The sequence below is a fragment of the Elephas maximus genome, chromosome Y, assembly GCF_024166365.1.
Source record: "Elephas maximus indicus isolate mEleMax1 chromosome Y, mEleMax1 primary haplotype, whole genome shotgun sequence".
Taxonomy (NCBI): Eukaryota; Metazoa; Chordata; class Mammalia; order Proboscidea; family Elephantidae; genus Elephas; species Elephas maximus.
Genome location: NC_064847.1, coordinates 6562604 through 6574998, shown reverse-complemented (window position 1 = coordinate 6574998; position 12395 = coordinate 6562604).

Below are 12395 nucleotides of genomic sequence, written 5' to 3'. Positions count from 1 at the left end.
ACTTCACTGAAGCAATAAGCAGCAGTCCCTCTGGATTGCCGTTTGACTTCTTGGGGTTTAAGTACAGATCTTTGGTCAGGACTGGCAGAGAGGAATGAGCCTGATTGTGAAGTCAGACTACCTTCTTGATGTGTTTGGTTTCCATTATCCTTTCTGTATAAAGGGTCCAAATGGTGTTTACCATACTAAATGCTTTCTGGGGATTGGTCCATCTTGCTCCCAGAATAAAAGCTACGGCCCAGTCAAAGATATACAGACCCAGTGAAGGCTCCTTTGAATCCTTTGAGAGCTGCCAGCATATGCATTAAAAAGTACTATTTTAGCTTCCTTTCTCTATAGGACCAAGTTTTAAAAACAGGGTAGTGGTGGGCGGGGCAGGTGTGTGGGGGAGTTTCAGAAGGAGAGAAGGGGATTCACTAGATAGTAGATGCTTGTTATTTTTGGCGATGGAAAAGGCAACAATGAATGAGGGTGAAGTATACACAGCTTAGTGAAGGTTAACTATGTTGCTAAAAAGTACACAAGAAAAAAGGACCTATCGGTAATTGCTATGACATACATAATTTTGAAACAACAGCAAAAACAATTGAAAATATATGTGCAGGTACATGTGTAGGCGTATGCATGAATAGGTGTGTGTGTGTATATCTATGGATGGGTGGGTGGGTGGGTGAATGGATGGATGTGTATTCATCTATGTGATACAGTCACACTTGCTCTGGATCCTACTTCTGGCTCTTCACTGTCTGACCTCTTGTCCATAGATCTTGAGCCAGTGGTCTGCTGTATTGCCTGCCAATCCTGGATTCATCAGGCTCCACAACCTGTGAGCCAGCAGCCTGCCGTCTTACATACAGATCTTGCATTTGTCAGCCACCACAGCCTCTGAGTTGGCGGCCTACTGCCCTACCTGCCAATCCTGGGTTTTTTAGACCCTGCGGCTACAAGAGTCAGGATAACTTGCCAGCCTCTAAAATTGTGTGAGTCATTTCCTTGAGATAAATCTCTCTCTCTGGCTTACTTTGTGTCTGTGTTCTTCTGGTTTTGTTCCTCTAGAGAACCCAGCCTAAGATATTTGGTATCAAGAGTGGTTCTAGGGAAACAAAATCACAAGTGTGAGTTTTCTAAACTAGTTTTAGAGTCTGACTAGTCTTAAAAATTCTTAGGACTCTGTCTCCAGTACTAAAGAGTGTGCTGGTAATCCATGGCATGAGGTGGCAGTATTAATACACAAAATATCATCACCAATATATGAAGTATTGATGAGAAGTGAGGCTCTGGGTGATCACATTTTTGATACTTTTCTACAACTTCGTCAGGATGAGAAGCATAAGGAACCTGGTTGGTTGGTCCTACTTTTGCTAGACAGTTTAGCGAAAGAAAGAGATGAGCTCAGGGTTTCAGAGTCACAGACCAACCACTGTGTAAAAGACCTCAGAGTTGCTGCTTATGCCCTAAAAGAAATACAGGAATCTCAGGAATACAATATTGCTCTTGGTTTACTATTTTCCTAGGTAGAAGCAGTTGTGATGGCTTCCACTGGCTTTTCCAACATAATAGTGCCAACACGAAGGACCAGAAAGATGCAGGGGTGGTGATTCCCACCACATCCCCATTCAACTCACCTATTTTGTGATACAGAAAACAGGATTACCATAAACTTAACCAATGATGACTACAGTTGCAGCTTTTTTCCAGATGTGGTCTCACCTTCTGAGCAAATTAATACATCTCCTGGTACCTGGTATATGGTTATTGATATGGTTAATACCTTTTTTTCAATTCTAGTTTCGAAGTGTCACCAGAACCGGTTTGCCTTCAGTTCACAAGGCCAGCAATACACAGCCGTTGTTCTACTTCAGAGGTGTATCAACTCCCCAACCATATGTCACGATTAGTCCAGAAAGACCTTGATAACATTTCCCTTCCACCAGATGTCACATCGGTCCATTACACTGCTGACGTTATGCTGAGTGGATCCAGCAAGGAGAAAGTGTAAATGACTCGACTTCTTGGTAAGACATTTGTGTGCTAGCAGTGGGAGATGGATTTTACAAAAATTCAGGTACCTTTCACCTCAGTGAAATTTCTAGGAGTCCCCTGGTAGGGGGCATGTTGAAATATTCCTTATAAGTAAGAATAAGTTGTTACATCTGGCCCCTCCTATGACTAAAAAGGAGGCCTCTTTGGGCATTCTTCTCCAGCCTATTTGTCAAGTGATTCAAAAATCTCCTAGTTTTGAGTGAGGTCCACAACACCAAAAGCCTCTGCGACAGGTTTGGGTTGTCATGCAAATTACTCTGCCCCTTGGGCCATATGATTCAGCTGATTCAGCTGATTCAGTGGTGGCAGTCCCAGGTATAAATGCTGTTTGGAGTCCTCGGCAGGCCCCTATTAGTGAACCACAACACAGACCCTTAGGATTTTTGAGTAAAGCCCTGCCATCCTCTGCAGATTACTACTCTCCTTTGACAAGCAGCTTTTGGCTTGCCACTGGGCCTTAGTGAAGACAGAACAGTAAACTGTGGACTGCCAAGTCACCATGCAGCCTGAGCTACCCATCATGAACTTGATATTGTCTGACTCACAGAGTCATAAAGTTGGACGTCCACAGAAGCACTCCATCATTAAATGGACATGGTGTATGCGTGATCGGGCCTGAGCAGAACTTGAAGGCACAAGTAAGTTACGTGAGAAAGTCATCAGAATGCCATGGTCTCCACTCCTGTCACATTATCTGCTTTCACTCAGTCTGCACCTATGGTCTCATGAGAAGTTCCTTACAATCAACTGATTGAGGAAGAGAAAACTCAGACTTGTTTATGGATGGTTCTGCACTGTAGGAACCACTCTAATTTGGACAGCAGCAGCACTACAGCCACTTTCTGGGACCTCCATGAAGGACAGTGGTAAAGGGCAGTTCTCCAGTGGGCAGAACTTTGAGCAGTGTACCTGGTTGTTCACTTTTCTTGAAAGGAGAAATGGCAAGATACGTGATTATATACTGGTTCATAGCCTGTGACCAATGGTTGGGCTGGATGGTCAGGGACTTGGAAGGAACGTGATTGGAAAATCGATGGCAAAGAGATATAAGGAAGAGTTACAGGGTGTCATGGTCATCTAGTGCTGCCGTAACAGAAATACTACAACTGGATGGCTTCAACAAAGAGAAATTTATTTTCTCACACTCTAGTAGGCTAGAAGTTCAAATTCAGGGCGTCAGCTCCAGGGGAAGCCTTTCTCTCTCTGTTGGCTCTGGAGGAAGGCCCTTCTTGTCAACCTTCCCCTGAACTAGGACCTTCTCTGGCCAGGAACCCCGGGTCTAAAGGATGCGCTCTGGTCCAGTGCTTCTTTCTTAGTGGTTTGAGGTCCCCATCTCTCTGCTTGCTTCCCTTTCCTTTTATCTCTTGTAAGATAAAGGGTGGCGCAGGTCACATCCTGTGGAAACTGCTTGTACCTTGGATCGGGGATGTGACCTTAGTAAGGGTGTTACAATCTCATTGTAATTCTCTTTAACATAAAACTGCAATTACAAAATGTAAGACAACCACAAAATACTGGGAATTGTGGCCTAGCGAAATTGATACCCATATTTTTGGGGGTGGACATAATTCAGTCCATGACACGTGGATAGACCTCTCTGAGAGGGCTGAAGAAGTGAGATATTTGTGTCCCATGTGGATGCTCACCAAATGATGACGTCAGTAGAGGAGAATTTTAACAGTCAAGTAGATAGGCTGGCTCATCCTGTGGAAATCAGTGACCCTACTTCCCAGTCTCTCCTATCATTGCTTAATGGTGGCAGTGAACTAAGTGGCCATGGTGGCACAGATGGAGGTTATACATGAGATCAGCCATATGGATTTCCATTCAACAAGGCAACAGCCACTGCTGAATGCCCAGTCTACCAGCAACAGAGACCAACACTGAGTCCCCGATATGTCACCATTCCTAAAGGCAGTCAACCAGCAGCCTGGTGGCAGGTTGATTACACTGGACCACTTCATGGAGAGGACAGTGTTTTGTTCTTAGTGGAGTACAGATTTGCTTTCCTTCAATGCAGTGCTTCTATCCATGGGCTTACAGAATGTCTTATCCAACATCATAGTATTCCACATAACATTTCTTCAGATTAAGGGATTCACTTCACAGCAAATGAAGTGCGGCAATGAGCCTGTGTCGGTGGAATCCATGTTACCCATCAGCATGAATCAGCTGGTTTGGCAGTACCATGAAATGGCTTTCTAAAAACAAAATGGTGTGAGCTAGGTGGCAGTACTTTGTACGATTAGGGCAGTGTTCTCCAGGTGGTTTTATATGCTCTAAACCAGCATCCAATATACAGTGCTTTTTCTCTCATAAGCAGGATTTAATTTGTCCAGGGATCCGGGTGTGGAAATGGGAGTGGCACCACTCACTGTTACCCTTAGTGACCCACCACAGAAGTTTTGCTTCCTGTCCCCATGACCTCAGGTTCTGTGGGTCCACAAGTCTTACTTACAAAAGGAGGAATGCTCCCACCTGGAGATATGACACAAATTCCATTGCACTGAAAGTAAAGAATGTCACCAAACCACCTTGGGGTCCTCATGCCTCTGGATCAAGAAAGGAGTTACAATTTAGGTTGGTGTGATTGATCCTGACTACCAAGTCACCTTGAAGACTGAGGTGCATCTGTTCCAAGCCATGGTGTTTTCAATCACCTCATATGTACATAAAGGCTGGACAATAAGGAAGACAGAAAAAGAATGGACACCTTTGAATTGTAGTGTTGGTGAAGAGTATTGAATACACCATGGACTGCCAAAAGAACAAACAAATCTATCTTGGAAGACATACAACCAGAATGCTCCTTAGAAGCAAGGATGGCGAGACTATGTCTCACGTACTTTGCATATATTACCAGGAGAAGGACATCATGCTTGGTAAAGTAGAGGGTCATTGGAACAGAGTAAGACCCTGAACGAGATGGCCTGACACAGTGGCTGCACCAGTGGACTCAAGCATGACAATTGTGAGAATGGCAGAGGACCAGGTGATGTTTCGTTCTCTTGCACAGAGGGTCGCTATGAGTTGGAACTGACCTGACAGCACCTGACAGCAACAACAATAACAAGGGGAAGTTGGGTTCTTGTTGCACAGTGGAGGTAAAGAACAGTATGTCCTGAATACAGGCGATCTCTAAGGACATCTGTTAGTATTACCATGCCCTATGTTTAAAGTCAATGGAAAACTATAGCAACCAAATTCCAGCATGACTGCTAATGGCCCAGACCCTCCAGGAATTAAGGTTTGGATCATCTCATCAGGGAAAGAAGCATAACCAGCTGAGGTGCTTGCTCTGAGGTTAAAGAGAATACAGAATGGGTAGTTAGATTAAGGTAGCTCTAAATACCCTGAGTACTGTTATTGTTATGAGTGTTTCTTCATTGTTTTATTATACATGCACATGTGTGTATATACACAATAACTTTTTTTTTCTTTCCTCCTTTATATGAAATATAAAAAGTAAACAGGGATAGTGCATTTTTGGTTGTACACATGTCAGTTGTATCATGTTACGTGGAAGTGTGATTTTGTAATTGTCTTTATTTAGAGATGATGTATGGTTACGGAAATGTGTGCAGGTATCAAATTGACAAGCTGTGAACTGTGATGGCTAAGGTGCATGTCAGCTTGACTGGGCCGTGATTCTCAGTGGTTTGGCAGCTATGTACTATAGTTTGGCAATTATGTAATGATGTAGTCATACTCCATTTTGTGATCTGATGTGAGCACCCTCCATTTTGTGATCTGATGGGAGCAGCCAATTAGTTGATAATATAGTTTCCTTGGGGTTGTGGTCTGCATCCAGTGTATATGGACATTCTGGCAAAGCTTGCCTGCTTGACCTGCATCCTGCATCTGGTTCATAATTATCTGACCTGAAATCCTTGGAACTTGAGCCAGCAGATCACCCTCTTGACTGCCCATCTTGTGATTCATCAGCTTCTGCAGCCTGTGAACCAGTGGTATGCCATCTGATGTGATTATCTTGGGTTCCTCACTCCCTGCAGCTATGGGGGTCACAAACCTGCATGCAGCCTAACCCGCGATCTTGGGACTTGCCAGCTTCTACAACCATGCCTTGAGATAAATCTCTCTCTCTCAATAGACAGATTAGAAAAAAGAAAACCTATTGCCGTCGAGTCAATTCCAGCTCATAGTGACCCTATAGGACTCCACAGAGTTTCCAAGGAGTGCCTTGTGAATTTCGGTTAGCAGCCATAGCACTTAACCACTACGCCACCAGTGTTTCAAGATAGATAGAGATCAGTTTAGCTCTATCTATGTAGATACAATTAATTGTGCTTATGAGGAACCTTACATAGATCAAGAGGCAGTTGTTCGGACAGAACAAGGGGATGCTGATTGGTTTAAAGTAAGGAAAGTTGTGTGCCCGGGTTGTATTCTTTCACCGTATCTATTTAACCTGTATGCTGAGCAAATAACGTGAGAAGCTGGACTGTATGAAGAAGAACGGGGCATTAGGACTGGAGGAAGACTCATTAACAACCTGCGTTATGCAGATGACACAACCTCCCTTGCTGAAAGTGAAGAGGACTTGAAGCACTTTTTAATGAAGATCAAAGACCGGAGCCTTCAGTATGGATTCCACCTCAACAGAAAGAAAACAAAAATCCTCACAACTGGACCAATGAGCAACATCATGATAAACAGGGAAAAGATTGAAGTTGTCAAGGATTTCATTTACCTGGATCCACAATCAACAGCCATGGAAGCAGCAGTCAAGAAATCAAAAGACGCATTGCGTTGGGCAAATCTGCTGCAAAGGACCTTTTCAAAGTGTTGAAGAGCAAAGATGTCACCCTGAGGACTAAGGTGTGCCTGACCCAAGCCATGGTGTTTTCAATCACATCATATGCATGTGAAAGTTGGACAGTGAATAAGGAAGACCGAAGGAGAATTGACACCTTTGAATTGTGGTGTTGGCAAAGAATATTGAATATACATGGACTGCCAAAAGAATGAACAAGTCTGTCTTAGAGGAAGTGCAGTCAAAATGCTCCTTAGAAGCAAGGATGGCGAGACTGCGTCTTACACACTTTGGACATGTTGTCAGGAGGGATCAGTCCCTGGAGAAGGACATCATGCTTTGCAGAGATTAGGGTAAGCAGAAAAAAGGAAGACCCTCAACAAGGTGGATTGACACAGTGGCTGCAACAATGAGCTCAAGCATAACAATGATTGTAAGGATGACTCAGGACTGGGCAGTGTTTCGTTGTTGTGCATAGGGTCACTATGAGTCGGAACTGACTCGACGGCACCTAAGAACAACAACAACATATAGATTCAGATATGTTACGGGTATAGATATCAATATAAATACAGAACACTCCACTGGTTTTACTTCTCTAGAGAACCCAGCCTAAGACAAGCACACAATATATAAAGCTGTAATTTATATATATATATATTCAAAAAAAACATAAAGATTAGAAGAAGCAGTATGAATACAGTTTGTGTATGTTAATGAAGTTAAATCGATATCAATTTAAATTAGGTTGCTAAAAATTTAAGACATTCTTCAGTGTAATCCCATGATAATCAGAAAAAAATTTCTAAAATAAAATATGTACAAGAGGAAATGAGAGGGAATCTAGATTGTACCCAACAAAATTACAACGAAACACAATATAGGCCATGCTGGATTATGTGAAAAAGGACAAAAAAGTTGTAAGACAAAACAAGTGTAAAGAATGGCGGGACTTAACTCTTCTCTTTCTGTGGTAGGAATTTGCAGAATGGACAAGAAAACAAAATCCAACTATATGCTGTCTACAACTGATGCAATTTAGGTCCAAAGACACAAACAGGTGGAAAGCGAAAGGATGAAAAAACATTCTATGCAAATAGTAACCAAAAAAGAACTAGAGTAGTGATTTTAATATCAGGTTAAATAGACAACAAACGAAACAGTGTTACAACAAAGAGTAACATTTTGTAATGAGCAGAAGGGTCACATTACAAAGAAGATAAATCAATTTTAAGTACATATGCATTGAAGAAAAGCACCCCAAAATATCTGATACAAATTTGACAGAAGTGAAGAGAGGAATAAACAGTTCTACAATAACGGTTTGAGACTTCAGCGCTCCACTTTAATAAATAAAACATAGAGACAGAAGATTAATAAGAAATAGAGTACTTGAGTGACAATATAATCCAACTACACCTAGGAGGCACGTAAGGAACAGTCCATTGACAAGAGCATAATATGCATTCTTCTCCAGTTCACGTGGATTATCCTATACTGTATATTAGATCACAAAACAAGTATCAATAAATTGGAAGACACTGAAATTATACAAAGTATCTTCTCTGACCACAATGGAATAATCATAGAAGAAAAAATGAAAATTTGAAATTTGTGAAATTATCCAATACACTATTAACAACCAATGACTCGAAGAAATAACAAGGTAAATTTTGAAATATATTTTGTCTTAGTTGTCTAGTGCTGCCATAACAAATACACAAGTAGATGGCTTTAACAAACAGAAATTTTAGCCTCACAGTTTAGGAGGCTACAATTCAGGGCACCAGCTCTAGGGGGAGTCTTTCTCTGCTGGTTCTTAGTGGAAGGTGCTTTGTCATCAACTTCCCGTAGTCTCGGAGCTTCTCAGCGCAGGGACCCCGGGTCCTGTACACAGCATAAGGACATCAGATTACAAAATGGCAGACCACACACTACTGGGAATCCCAGCCAAGGCAAGTTAACATACATTTTTGGGGGACACAATTCAATCCATAACACATATACCCCTCACTTATCAACTATCTTGTTATCTGACATTTTGTATTTACACCTGTAAAAAATCTACTATCCAAATGTTTTGTATGTTAACAACTTATATCTGTCAGTAACAAATGCAGAGGTTTAAGGCAAGAGTGACACTATGATGGTTAAAGTTATGTGTCAACTTGGGTGGGCCATGATTCTCAGTGTTTTGGCAGTTATGTAATGATGTAATTTGATAGTCATGTAATGATGTAACTTGGCAGGTATTTAATGATGCAGTCATCCTCCATTTTGTGATCTAATGTGGTCATACTCCATTTTCACATAATGCCAGCTTTTGCATAATAATCTGGTCTTTGGAACCTAACCATGTCAGTAAGTGAGGAATGGGGTATACATACAAATAAAAATGAAAGTAAGATTTAGCAAAGTTATGGGCTGCAGGAAAGTCAGTGACCAAAGAAAATTTTAGAGCTGTGAAAGACTGAATTAAAAAAGAAAAGTTTCAAATTAATAACCTAACTTTACACTCTGAGGGGAGAACTAGGAAAAGAAGAGACAACTAAACCTAAAACTAACAGAAAGTATAAATAAAATTTAGAGCAAGATAAATGAAACAAAGAATACAATGAAACAAAAATTTGCCTCTTTCATAAGGTGAGGAAATTGGCAAACATTGAAGTATACTGACAACGAGAAAAAAAGAGAAGCCAAAATAACTAAAATAAGAAATAGAAGTGACTACATTACTATCAATAATACAATAATAAAAAGGATAGTAGAGTGCTGTATAGAAATTAAATCCAGGTAAAATAGACAAATTCCTACAATATACAGATTATCAAAATTGTCTAAAAAAAAAAAAAAATGTCAATAGACCTGTAACCGAAGAGATTGAGTCAATAATACAAAAAAAAAAAAAAAGACTAGGATAAGATAGATTCACTGGGAAATTCTGACAAACATGTCAAGAAGTGACACCAATCATTCTCAACCACTTTCAAAAATAGGAGGGAACGCTTCCTAACTCATTCTTGGAAGCCAACATTACCCTGATAACAAAGCTAGACAAAGACCTACAAGGAAAGGACACTTCAGACCAATATCCTTTATGAATATAGATAGAAAAATCCAAATAAAAATTGCAGCACACATTCAAGATCATGTTAAAAGGATTATACCCAGTGACCAAGGAATGAAAGGCTATACCAGGAATGAAAAGTTTATGGAACATAAGTCAGTGCAGGATGCAATATTAATGGAATGAACGAAATCCTACATAATACCTCAATTAATGCAGAAAAGACATTGACAAAACTGACTACCCTCTCAAGATAAAAACACTAAGCAAACAAAGCTTAAAAATTTCTCAGCATGATAAAAGGCACTTATGAAAAACCTCCTGCAAACATCATACTCAGTGGTGACATGCCAGCTTTCTGCTAAAATAAGGAAGAAGAAAAGGATTAGCGCTTTCACCGCTTTTTTGCAAGAATGTTCTGCAAACTCTACCCAGAATAATTAAGTTTGAAAAAGAAATAAAAGCCATCCAAAACAAAGGAAAAGACAAAATTATCTCTATTTGCTGGCAATTACATATAATAATAAAATAATAAATATTCTCAATGTTTCTACAAGAAAGCTAGTAAAGTTTATAAATTAAGTAATTCACCCAAGTTTCTGGCTACAAGATGGTGATCGCTGAGGTTGTGGGTCAACTTGCCTGGGCCATGATTCTCATGCCATTCTTTTGGTGTTGTGATCACTTCCATGATGAGATATGATATAATGTGATCACCTCTGCGATGGGATCTGCTGTAAGTAGCCAGTCAGTTGAAAGGGAGTTTTCTTGGGCGTGTGCCCTGCATCTGGTATAAGTGGCCATTCGGGCAAGGCTGGTGGGCTTTTGCTCGCTCTGGATCCTGAAGCTGATTCCAGTTCATCAGACTCCCAGTTATTGGGACTTAAGCTAGCAGCTTACCTGCAGTCTTTACTGCTGGTCTTGTGATTCATCAATCTTCACAGGCTGTGATTAAGAACCCTGCTCTCTGACCTGTGGATTTTGGGTGCACCAGCCCCTGTGGCTGCATGAATCAGGAGAAGCCTCTATCCGATGCACAGACCTGGGACGTTCCAGCCTCTACAACCACATGAGCCATTTTCTTGATACAAATTTCTCTCTCTCTCTAGAAATATATTTGGAGCCCTGGTGTCATAATGGTTAAGAGCCTGGCTGCTAACTAAGAGGCTCAGAGTTCAAATCCATCAGCAACTCCTTGGAAAACCTGTGGGGCAGTTCTACTAAATATGTATGTATATATGTGTGTGTGTGTATATATATGCAAATACATACATATACACACACACACACACACACACACACATATATATGCTTTACTGGTTTTGCTTCTCTAAAGAACTCAGCCTAAGACATTTGGTCCTGGCAGTGCCTCTACAGAAACAAAATTGTAAGGATAAATTTCCTAAATTGTTTCTGAAGTCTGGTTAGTCTTAAAGACATTGACGAGTCTACCTTCAATAGTAAAGAGGGCACTGCTAATCCATGGCGTGAGGTGGCAATACAAATATGCAACATAACGCCACTGATACATCAGGTATTGATGAAAGGTGGGGCTCTGGGTGATTGCATGTGTGATACCTTTCTGTATTTTTCTCATAACAAGAAGCATAATGAAGCTGGTTGGTTTGTCCTATGTTCGCTAGATGAACTGGTGAAAGACAGAGATGAGCTCAGGGCTGCAGAGTCACATATCAAGCACTACCTAAAAGGCCTCAAAGTTGCCAGTTGTGCCCTGAAAGAAAGCCTTTTTTCTTGGAGTAACAGAGCTGATATTGGAGTAAAGGCTACTATGTTAGGAAAAACCAAGTGGAAGCCATTGAAACTGCCTATACCTAGGACAATAGTAAACAAAAAGCAACACCGCATTCCTGGAGGGACTGTGCCGATTATTGCTGCCAAGAGTGGTAATTCCCACCACATCCCCATTCAACTTGACTATTTGGCCACTGCAAAAAACAGAAAGATCTTGAAGAATGACAGGGGATTATCAGCTTAACCAGGTGGTAACTCCAGTTGCAGCTGCGATTCCACATGTGGTTTCACGGCTTGACCGAGTTAATTCATCTTCTGGCACCTGATAAGGCAGCTATTGATCTGACTAATACCTTTATAGTTCAGCTGGCAAGGGAATATGCCTTCGGTTGCCTACCAGCCCTGTCATAATTTAGTCTGCAGGGAGATTTCACTTCCACAAGACATTACACTGGTCCGTTACATTGATGACATTATGTTGACTGGACCTAGTAAGGAAGAAGTGTTGATGACTCTGGACTTAATGCTAAAATATAAGCATGCTAGAGGGTGGGAAATAAATCACACAAAAATTCAGCCAGCTTCTACCTCAGTGAACTTTATATGGGTCCAGCGGTATGGGGCATGTCAAAATATTCCTTCTAAAGTGAAGGATAAGTTATTACCTCTGGCCCCTCCCACGACTGAAAAAGAGGCACACTGCCTAGTGGGTCTCTTTGGATTTTAGAGGCAACATATTCCTCACTGGGGTGTGCTACT